The sequence below is a fragment of the Rutidosis leptorrhynchoides genome, chromosome 4 (assembly GCF_046630445.1).
Source record: "Rutidosis leptorrhynchoides isolate AG116_Rl617_1_P2 chromosome 4, CSIRO_AGI_Rlap_v1, whole genome shotgun sequence".
In the NCBI taxonomy this organism is placed as follows: Eukaryota; Viridiplantae; Streptophyta; class Magnoliopsida; order Asterales; family Asteraceae; genus Rutidosis; species Rutidosis leptorrhynchoides.
In genome coordinates this window covers 217,313,266-217,325,399 of record NC_092336.1, presented here as the reverse complement: position 1 = coordinate 217,325,399, position 12,134 = coordinate 217,313,266, and the positions used below count along the sequence as shown (strand labels likewise).

Genomic DNA, 12,134 nt, shown 5'->3' with positions numbered 1-12,134 from the left:
CAGGTAATTCAGATTCACCATGTAAATAAGCGTATTCCAAATGGTTTGGAAGTGGTTTTAACTCTAATGTCGGTGGTTCTTCTATCGATGATTTATATCGATTTCTGTCTTCTTCTTTTAACATTTGAATTTCTTCTGTTGTTGGTTCATATCCATTAGCCATGAGTGCGGCTAACATTTCAGCTTCATCAATTGGTTCAGTTCCTTCTCCTAAAGAACATTCTCATGTTCCTTGTAATTCTGGAAATTCTTCTAACAATTCTGCATGTGAATCTATAGTTTGAATATAATAACATGTATCATCTGTAGATTGCGGTTGTTGCATGGCTCTATCAAAAGAAAAGGTAACACTCTCGTCCTCTATACTTAGGGTCAATTTCTTACCGAACACGTCTATTATTGCTTTAGCCGTGTTTAAGAATGGTCTTCCTAATATAAGAGGAACTCGAGAATCTTCTTCCATGTCCAGAATAACAAAATCTACTGGAAATACTAAAGTACCAACTTTAACTAGCATGTTCTCCATTATCCCTCTAGGATATTTTACTAATCGATCTGCTAGTTATATACTTATTCGTGTTGGTTTCAATTCTCCAAGGTCTAGTTTAGCGTATAATGAATACGGCATTAAATTTATACTAGCACCTAAATCTGCCAATGCTTCTATTGAACTAAGACTACCCAGAAAACATGGAATTATGAAACTTCCTGGATCTGAGAGTTTCTCTCGTATTTTATTCAACAGCACTGCTGAACAATTAGCATTCATAGTAACAGCCGAGAGTTCTTCCATTTTCTTTCTATTTGTGATTAGATCTTTCAAGAATTTAGCATATCTAGGCATTCCTGAAATCACATCAATGAAAGGAAGATTTACATTTATCTGTTTAAACATATCCAAGAATTTGGATTGCTCGGCTTCAAGTCTTTCTTTTCTCATTTTACTCGGGTAAGGAAGCGGTGGTTGGTATGGTTTAACATAAGGTTTAGCCTTAACTGTGTTATCTTCATTAACTTTTTCAACTACCAGTTCCGTTTCCTTATCTTGCTCAGGTTGTGGTACATGTGTAGTGGGAATAGAGTCATCAGAAATTACAGGTATTTCAGGTGGTTTAAGTGTAATACCACTTCTGGTGGTAATGGCTTTAGCTGTTTCATTTCGGGGGTTAGCATTTGTATCGCTAGGTAGACTCCCCAGTTTTCTTTCACCTATCAACCTTGCTAGGTTACTTACTTCTTGTTCCAGATTTTGAAAAGAAGCTTGTTGATTTCTAAATGCTTGAGCATTTTGTTCATTAGTTTGTTTCTGAGATGTGAAAAGCTGCGTTTGAGATTCAACTAGCTTCGACATCATGTCTTCTAAATTTGGCTTTTTATCATCGGTTTGTGGTGGTTTATTTGGAAAAATAGGTCTTTGCTGGTTGTAAGTATTGTTAGATACTTGTTGATTGCTAGGACCTTGTTGGTTGTTGTATGGAACATTTCGGTTATAATTCTGATTTTGATTGTAGATTGGTCTTGGTGGTTGATAATTATTCTGATAATTATTTCCATGCCTTTGGTTTATATATGAAACATTCTCTCTTTATTCCATTGTTTGTTCAATACTGAGACAGTCTTTTGTCAAATGTGGTCCTCCACACTGCTCACAACTAATTCGTATTGCGTGAATATCTTTAGTCATCTTTTCCATTCGTCTTTCAAAAGCATCTATCTTTGCGGACATGGAATCAAAGTCATGGCTAGAATCGGCTCTAGCCGCTTTAGATGATCTAACGATATCTTTTTCTTGGTGCCACTCATGTGAGTGGGAAGCAGTGTTATCAATAATTTTGTAAGCCTCAGTTGCGGTTTTCTTCATAATGGAACCACCAGCTGCTATATCGATGTCTTTGCGTGTAGTGATGTCGCATCCTTGGTAGAATATTTGTACTATTTGATAAGTGTCTAAACCATGTTGCGGACATCCTCTCAATAACTTTCCAAATCTTGTCCACGCCTCATATAAAGTTTCATTTGGCTTTTGCGTGAATGTAACAATTTCTCCTTTAAGTCTTACGGCTTTAGATGCCGGAAAGAATTGTTTAATAAATTTTTCAACTAAGACATCCCATGTATCAATCGCCCCTTCAGGTAACGATTCTAACCAATCTTTGGCTTCTCCCTTTAAAGTCCAGGGAAATAACATGAGATAGATCTGTTCATCCTCAACTTCTCTGATTTTGAATAGAGTACAGATCCTATTAAAGGTACGAAGATGTTCATTTGGATCTTCCTTCGGCGCACCACTAAATTGGCATTGATTAGTTACCATGTGTAGGATTTGTCCTTTGATTTCATAATCTGGCGCATTAATGTCTGGTTGAGTAATTGCGTGACCTTGGCCAGTGCGTTTAGCCCTCATTCGGTCTTCCATACTTAGAGGTTCCAGATTTTCCATCATTGAATTTGTTGAATCTGAATCACTAGAGGATTCTGATTTAATGGTTTCTTCCTCGACAATCTCTGGATGAGTAATTTGTGGTTCAGGAGGAATGATTAGTGGTTCAGGATCTCTGAATTGTCCCTGAATATCCTCCGGGTTCTCAATTGTGAGGTTGGGTTCAAAAAATGGATTATCGGAAATTTGAATTGGAGTACTTGGTCGACTAGATTACGATTCTAAAGAAAAATCAGCGGCGGCAATATTGGCTAGATGTCTTGATCGAGTTACAGGTGGTGAACGTATGAAAGGTGGTGAACGTTTTGCTCGGTGCATTCACTGAATATCCTATTAGTTATAAAAGATAAAAATTATATAAGTTATCAAATTAATAGACTTTTCTGATTTTGCCCACATTTCGAATAGCCAATAGATGCAGCAAGTAGCTAGGACCCTTTAAATAGGAAGCCCACAACTCGCCACTAACAAATCCAACTATTACTACGAACCAGAAAATTTTAGATGTCTATCAATTTAATCGCTTAAAATAATTTTTCGTCGAATTTTAAAAAAAATAAAGAAAATTCTATGTCCTAAAAACTAGAGTGTCGAGAAATAAGAAAGAAAAAGAGCGCGTCGAAAAACGTCGAAAAATAAAAGGTCGAAAAATAATAAGATGCAGCGTCGAAACTTAAAAGTCTAAAAACTAAATATTAAAACTTACGCCTAAAGGTATTAAAGCTTAAAAGGAATTCTATATCCAAAACGGCAATAACTTAAAAAGTACTAAAATCTATTAAAACTAAAGCGATAAGCGATGTCGTAAAATTCTAAAGCACCTAAATCTTAGTCTAAAGAAAAAGTACTTAAGGGATTTTACGGCAAAGCCTAAAAATCTATAAATAAAAATAACTACGGCAAAATACTAGTCTTAAAACTAATTACGAACGATAACTATACAATTACGAATAAAAAGATACAAAATATAAAGATAAAACTTAAAGTTATAAAAATACAATTTTTATAAAAATATTATTTTTATATTACTTATTTTATAAAAGTATCAATTTTATATATAATAAAACTAATTGAAACTTAAAAATACAAAATAAAATAAACTAAAACTAATTAATAAAATAATTAACCCTAATTAGGTTAATAATAATAATAATTAATTAAAAACCCTAATTAGCATTAATTACGTACTAGGTTTGCTGCCAGAGCAGACTCCGCGAGTGCGGATGTCTGCTGCCCAATATCTCCTCGAGTGCGGAGGATGTAGATTCAAACGAGTAGCAGGCTCAAATTCGTGCAGTTTCAACGTTTAATATTTTTTTTTTTACTTTTTTACTTTTAATTTTTTTTATGTTTTTAGTTTTTATAAAATATAACTTAAATAAAACTTATATTTTAACAATTACTTATTAGATTTTTATAATTCTAAAAAAAAAATTTAACTTTTTAATTAAAACACCTAAATAGATATATATTTTTTTTTATGTTTTTATATTTTTGTTTAAAACTTTTTAAATTTTTACAAAAATAGATTAAAAACTAAATATATTTTTTATAGCGTTTCGCTTCGGCGTTGAATTTTCCCCGGCAGCGGCGCCAAAAATACTTGATGTTAAAGCAGAGGTGTATACGAAATAGTTATATTTTTATTGCGAAATACTATTAAATACGATACAATTTTACACAAGTTATTTATTTATTTATAGAGTGGATATACCTAAACCTTGCTACAACACTTATAGGCAGTGCACCTAATCGTACAGTAGTGTAGTTTTTAGTAAGTTCGGTTCGTCCACAGGGAACTAGCCAAGTTTAACGCTATATTTTAAAACTATATTTGAATATATATGAATATATATGAATATATATATATATATATATATATATATATATATATATATATATATATATATATATATATATATATATATATATGTGTGTGTGTGTGTGTGTGTGTGTGTGTGTGTGTGTGTAAGTAATATTATTATTATAAAAAGGGGTTTTTTACCGTTTAATGACCGGTTTGTCGATTTTAAAACTTAAGTCACACTTAAAACCTAATGTAAAATATTAAATATACAAATAACTTAATTTAAAGCGTAAAGTAAATGACGATAATAAAAGTGCGATAATTAAAAGTGCGATAAATAAAATGACGATAAATAAAATTGTGATAGTTAAAAAGTACGATAATTAAAAGTGCGATAAATAAAATGACAGTAAATAAAAGTGCGATGACATATGAAATAAAGGAATTATGCTTATTTAAACTTCCGTAATCATGATGTTCGATGTGTTTGTAACATCCCGCCTTTTTCCGTTTACTTTTTCGTTTAACTATTTAAATTCCGTTATATGTTTATAACATCTCCCGTTAATATCGCGTTTTAAAAATATCTCCCGTTATATGAACTTTGGTGTGTTTGATTTGGTGATTTGGTTGTTTGAATATTGTTAAATGTTATAAATGCATGTATTAAATGTGTTCCAAACATCACTAGCTTCAACTTGATGTGTAGGTTGCTTGAGAACACACCATAAACTTGATTAGTGATTTTGGTGAATTTGGGTTAGGGTTTGATAAGCTTGAAATGAATATTTGATGCATTGAATGCCATGAATTATTGTTAGTAAGTAGTTAGTTGTATTGTATGCTCGATTACCTACAAAATGGCGTGTTGTATGTATGCATTAAATGCCCGAATCATAAATGTGCACTTATCAAATTTGAGTATTAAATGTGTGCATTGATTGATTATTTGATTTGAAAAGTCGGTTATTGCAAATAATGTTTTCGGTTGGTGAAATGTGCTTAGTTGTCTTCCTTGTCAAAAGAGCTTTCCAATGATATAAGGTGCGAGTCATAAATGTTTACGGTTTGTGATTTGTGTTTGATCGAAGTTCGAAAAAAAGACTTGAACAATTGAAACTGACCAGGTACCAGCACCCGTTAAATGCCGCGGCGCGGCAGCCTTGGGTCGCGGCGCGACCTAAGGCGTGTTCAGGTTCTGACCTACATGTCAATTATATGAAAAATGTTTGGCACCCTATGGACCTCCGATTCACATGAGACTTGTTCTAACATATTTATATATGAATAATTAGCACAGAAAAATAGTTCGGGACCCGACCCGAACGCGTTGACTTTTTCGTTGACTTTGATCGACCAAAGTTTGACTTTTTGTCGAACTTAACCAAATGATTATGCGATCTTTCTAACATGATCCTATACTTGTATCTTGCATGAAACAAGACAATTTGATTCACATGCTATATAAACGAGTCGTATTGAGCCATAGGACTAATTGAACATCTTTGACCAATCGTGACTATCGTTATTGATACAACCTATTTGTTTAGGTCAAGACTAGCATTGTTCTTTGCACATGTCACTTGTCGAAGTACTTATTTACTCTTGCGCTCAAGGTGAGATCATAGTCCCACTTTTACTCGTTTGAACTTACATTTGGGATGAGAAAACATAAACGTTTCTTTTTAACTAAGTGAACACAAGTACAGGAAAACAAACATTCTACATACGAGTTTAGAACAAAATCCTCAATTCGATTATCATTAGTTACACTTGCAGGGTGTAAGTGTAGGCGTGAACTTATGTTGTATGTCCATATGGGTTTGACAAACCCTCATTCGGAAGGTTCGCTACCGTTATTCGGATGAAATATATTTTTGGGAAACAGTGTATGTTCTAACACTATTGTGATGGGGTACTATTGAAGGAAACGTTAAGCCTTGATAATTGGGTGCTCGTGAATATTAACTTTTAGAATGTATTACTATTTATCAATGATGCAAAATCTTGTGGTTCGACTTACTTTTACTCACTTACTTACTTAAACCTATGATTTCACCAACATTTTCGTTGACAGATTTCTATGTTTTTCTCAGGTCCTTGAACATTAGGTGATACATGCTTCTGCTCATTCTTTTTGATACTTGCTTTGGATGTCGAGTATACTTGCATATGTGGAGCGTCTTTTGACTACTTTAAACTGTGTTGCACGTGTTTCATTTGTACTTTAAACATCGTTATGTACTAGTTATGGAAACTACTTTTGTAAACTTTGAAACATCCACACTTATGAAATGAATGCGACATATTTTCGGTCAAACTTTGTCTTAAAGACTTATGACCATGTAATGGGACCTACGTAGACGGCGCCGTCAAACATGATTTGGTCGGGTCGCTACAGATGGTATCAGAGCCTTGGTTGTAGGGATTTAGAGTTCATTGGTGTCAACCCCGAGTCATAGGGTACATTGGTGAGTCTAGACTACAACCGGCATATAGACTTGAAGTAGGAATTACTTGACTACTTGTGCATTATACTCGAACTCTTCTATCATATCTATTTCTTATTCAATCTTAATCTCACGTTACTTGATTTAACTGACGCGCCACCTTGACTATATGAAATAGTGTCGAATGCACATATGAATTAGGGTAATATAATTTCCGGGATTATATTACGGTGACTCATATGAACATTCCGACATTATGACATAAAGAATTTAAGGCGAGTCAAGGAAAATTTTCTTTCTATCTTTATTCCATATCACGGTTAGTATTATTTAGAATACTAACCAACGGTATTCTTTTGTTTTGAAGGAACAATGCCTCCTCGCCGTGTGCCACGCCGTGAAACTCCCGAACAAGCACTACAACGAATGGTGGCCACCGCCGTAGAGGCGGCCATGGCTGGTCACTCCACCAACAACAACAACAATAACAACAACCACAACAACAACAACCAAGGAGCCGGTAACTCTAGCGAAGGGTGCTCCTAAAAGGCTTTTATGGGGTGCAAACCTCACACTTATGATGGAACCGGGGGGCCGGTTACTCTCACTCGATGGTTCGAACAAACGGAGGCCGTCTTTAGCATAAGCGGTTGTCGGGACCAAGATAAGGTCAAGTACTCCACCCACACTCTCATCGGTGTCGCTCTTACATGGTGAAACACCTATGTACAATCGGTGGGTACCGATGAAGCTCATGCCCTCTCTTGGGCCGATTTAAGGGAAAAGATGATTGTTGAATATTTCCCTCGCGAAGAGACCCGAAAGCTCGAACAAGAGCTAAGAACTTTGAAGGCGGTCGGAAATGATCTCAAGGCCTATAACCAACGTTTCGCCGAATTATCCTTGATGTGTCCTAATCTCGTGAACCCTGAATCTCAAAGGGTTGAACTCTATATGGATGGTCTTCCAAAGAGCATCAAACAAGGTGTGATGTCCTCCAAACCCGCTAATCACCAAGCCGCTTTGAACATGGCCCGTCAATTGATTGAAACGGTTGATGAAATCGTAGTTCCAGCTCCTAAGGCAGAGGACAAATCGGGTGGCAACAAAAGGAAATGGGAAGCCACTCCATCAAGCAACTACAACAACAACACCTTCACCAAAAAGTCTTTCACCAACGACGGCAAGAAAGGTTATGCCGGAACTCAACCTTTTTGCAACAAATGTCAGAAGCACCACTCGGGTGAGTGTGGCAAGCTAATTTGCCACCGGTGCCAAGGAGTTGGTCATAGAGCCAACAATTGCACAAGTGCCGCCCCCGTCGCTCGAAAGGGGCCCAATCTTCCAAAAACGGTCACTTGTTATGAATGTGGCCAAACGGGCCATTATATGAACGAATGCCCGAAGAAGAAAGCCAACCCCAACACACGCGGCCGAGCTTTCAACATTAACACCTAGGAAGCCCGGGATGACAATGAACTAGTCACGGGTACGTTTCTTCTCAACAACACTTATGTTACTTGCTTATTCGATTCGGGTGCCGATAAATGCTTTGTATCCAAGAATTTGATCCATTCTTTTAGCACTCCACCACTCCCACTAGATACCACTTATACCATTGAAGTGGCCAACGGGAAGCTATTGAGTGCCGACACATATTACCGGGGGTGTACGTTAAACATTTTGGGTAATGAGTTTGAAATTGACTTGATACCCATGGAACTAGGAAGCTTCGATGTAATAATCGGTATGAATTGGCTAGCCAAAACGAAATCTCACATCCTTTGTGATCTTAACACAATCCGAATTCCTATTGAGAACGGCGAACCTTTGATCGTCTATGGCGATAAGAGTTGCACTAGACTCAACCTCGTTTCGTGCATTAAAGTTAGTGACTATTCCAATGTATTTCCCGACGAATTGTCGGGTCTTCCACCTCATCGACCGGTTGAATTCCAAATCGATCTTATTCCGGGAGCCGCACCCGTAGTACTTGAACCATATAGACTCGCTCCATCCGAAATACAAGAATTGCAAAGTCAAATCCAAGAACTACTTGACCGTGGTTTTATCCAACCTAGCCATTCACCATGGGGCGCTCCGATTTTTTTTGTTAAAAAGAAAGACGGGTCCCTACGAATGTGCATCGATTATCATGAACTAAACAAATTGACGGTTAAGAACCGATATCCTCTTCCCCGCATTGATGACCTCTTTGATCAACTACAAGGGTCTTGTGTATATTCGAAAATCGATCTCCGCTCGGGTTATCATCAATTAAGGGTTAAGGGGGAAGATGTATCCAAAACCGCTTTCCGAACTCGTTATGGTAGTTATGAATTCCTTGTCATGCCGTTTGGTCTCACTAACGCACCGGCGGTGTTCATGGATCTTATGAACCGCGTGTGCAAACCGTATCTTGATAAATTTGTTATTGTGTTCATCGATGACATCTTGGTCTATTCTAAAAGCGAAGAAGAACACGAACAACATCTCCGACTTGTGCTTGAACTTTTGAGACAAGAACGACTCTATGCCAAATTCTCCAAGTGCGAATTTTGGTTGAAGGAAGTTTAATTTCTTGGTCATGTTGTAAGTGACCAAGGTATTAAAGTCGATCCATCAAAAATCGAAGCCATTAGTAAATGGGAGACTCCTACTACTCCTACTCACATTCGTCAATTCTTGGGTCTCGCCGGATACTATCGTAGATTCATCAAAGATTTCTCTTTGGTCGCTCGTCCTCTAACCGCGTTAACTCATAAGGGAAAGAAATTCGTTTGGGCGACCGAACAAGAATCCGCATTTCAAATCTTGAAAACGAAGCTAACCAACGCTCCTATCTTGTCACTTCCAGAAGGCAACGATGATTTTGTTGTGTATTGCGATGCCTCGAAACATGGTTTTGGGTGTGTGCTGATGCAACGAACAAAAGTCATTTCTTATGCTTCTCGACAACTCAAAATTCATGAACGAAACTACACGACACATGATCTTGAACTCGGAGCCGTTGTCTTTGCACTAAAAATGTGGAGCCACTATCTTTATGGAACCAAGAGTACTATCTTTACCGATCACAAAAGTCTCCAACACATCTTCGATCAAAAGCAACTAAACATGAGACAATGAAGGTGGATTGAAACCTTAAACAATTACGATTGCGAGCTTAGTTACCATCCCGGAAAGGCAAATGTGGTAGCCGATGCCTTAAGTCGAAAAGAAAGAGCGGTGCCTCTTCGTGTACGAGCTTTAAACATTACCATCAACACAAACCTTAATAGCCAAATTCGGGTAGCCCAAGATGAGGCTCTCAAGGATGAAAACGTTTCACACGAGCTCTTGAACATTCTCATCTCTCGATTTGAAGTTAGGGAGACCGGACTTCGATATTTTGCCGGAAGGATTTGGGTGCCTAGTGATAAGGCTAAAAAGGAACATATATTTCATAGCAATATCCCTCCTAAATAATAGGTTTTCATATGTAATTGTATTATATTTTCATTGTAATTGTTTAAATAAATAAGTGCGAAGACAAAAGGCGAAAACGAAGATTTGAAGACACAAACATCCAAAAAGCTCAAATGTATAAGATACAATTCAAAAGGTTCAATTTATTGATGAAAAACGTCTCAAAATGACAAGAGAACAAGTTACAAAACGCAAAGTACAAGATATTAATTTATACGAAAGGACGTTCGAAAATCCGGAACCGGGACCTGAGCCAACTATCAACGCCCGACGCAATGGACCAAAAATTATGAGTCAACTATGCACAAGAATAAAATATAATATATAAATAATTATATAAATTATTTATATATTATAAATATATATATAATCATGTCGACAAGCTATGAGACAAAGGATCCTGAGCTGGATTTTCAAACTCCACGACTCGCGGAGTTTGAAGGCCAAAAACTCCACGACTCGCGGAGCTGTCAGAAATCAAAACGCCTATAAAAGGCCATGCATTCTGCCGAGTAAAAAAAATAAAAAAATAATAATAATACTCTGTAATAATATATATATATATATATATATATATATAGTATAGTATAGATTAGTGTTATATTAGATTAGTTCGGGTTATGTAAAGGTTATTTTACGGGTTTTTGAAGTCGAAATTCTGCCCGTGTAAAGCTACGCGATAAATACTCAATGTAAGTTATGTTCTCCTTTTTAAATTAATGTCTTGTAACTAAGTTATTATTATGCTTATTTAAGCCGAAGTAATCATGATGTTGGGCTAAATATTAAAGACGGGGTAATTGGGCTTTGTACCATAATTGGGGTTTGGACAAAAGAACGACACTTGTGGAAATTAGACTATGGGCTATTAATGGGCTTTATATTTGTTTAACTAAATGATAGTTTGTTAATTTTAATATAAAGATTTACAATTGGACGTACCTCTAAATAACCATATACACTCGATCGGACACGATGGGCGGGGTATTTATATGTACGAATAATAGTTCATTTAACCGGACACGGGAATGGATTAATAGTCTATGGAATTATTAAAACAGGGGTGAAATTATGTACAAGGACACTTAACATAATTGATAACAAAGTATTAAAACCTTGGGTTACACACAGACTATATCCTGGTGTAATTATTAAACAAAGTATTAAGACCTTGTTACAGTTTAAGTCTCCAATTAGTTGGAATATTTAACTTCGGATATAAGGATAATTTGACGAGGATACTCGCACTTTATATTTATGACTGATGGACTGTTATGGACAAAAACCAGACGGACATATTAAATAATCCAGGACAAAGGACAATTAACCCATGGGCATAAAACCAAAATCAACACGTCAAACATCATGATTACGGAAGTTTAAATAAGCATATTATATTTTATTTCATATTTCCTCGTACTTTTATTTATTGTCATTTTAATTATTGTTATTTATTTTATATTGTTAGTTAAATATCGTCATTTACTTTACGCTTCGCTTAAAATATAAAATCGACAAACCGGTCATTAAACGGTAAAACCCCCTTTTATATATTATTAATATAATATATTTTGTACGAAAATAATTGTTTAAAATATAGTGTGCAATAAGCCCGCTCCCTGTGGAACGAACCGGACTTACTAAAAACTATACTACTCTACGATTAGGTACACTGCCTATAGTGTTATAGCAAGGTTTAGGTATATCCATTTTGTAAATAAATAATTAAAACTTGTGTAATTTGTAACGCTTTTCGTAGTAAAAATATAGTACTATCACGTACCCCACGCTACCACATCAAGTTTTTGGCGCCGCTGCCGTGGACTCGGCGAAACGCTATATTTTTAATTTATTTTTGTATAAATATATTTATATATATTTTTAGAAAAACAATATAAAATTTAAAAAAACACGTTTTTCAAACTCCACGACTCGCGGAGCTTGCAGGATTAAAACTCCACGACTCGCG

At 35.9% G+C, this 12,134-nt stretch overlaps 1 non-coding gene across 1 annotated transcript; it reads left to right on the top strand.

Moving 5' to 3' along the window:
* The first annotated feature begins 1,949 nt into the window (after nucleotides 1-1,949).
* On the top strand, nucleotides 1,950-2,056 carry LOC139845910 (small nucleolar RNA R71). Its single transcript, XR_011758663.1, has one exon. It is a non-coding gene; the product is annotated as a small nucleolar RNA R71 (small nucleolar RNA).
* The last annotated feature ends 10,078 nt before the right edge of the window (nucleotides 2,057-12,134 follow it).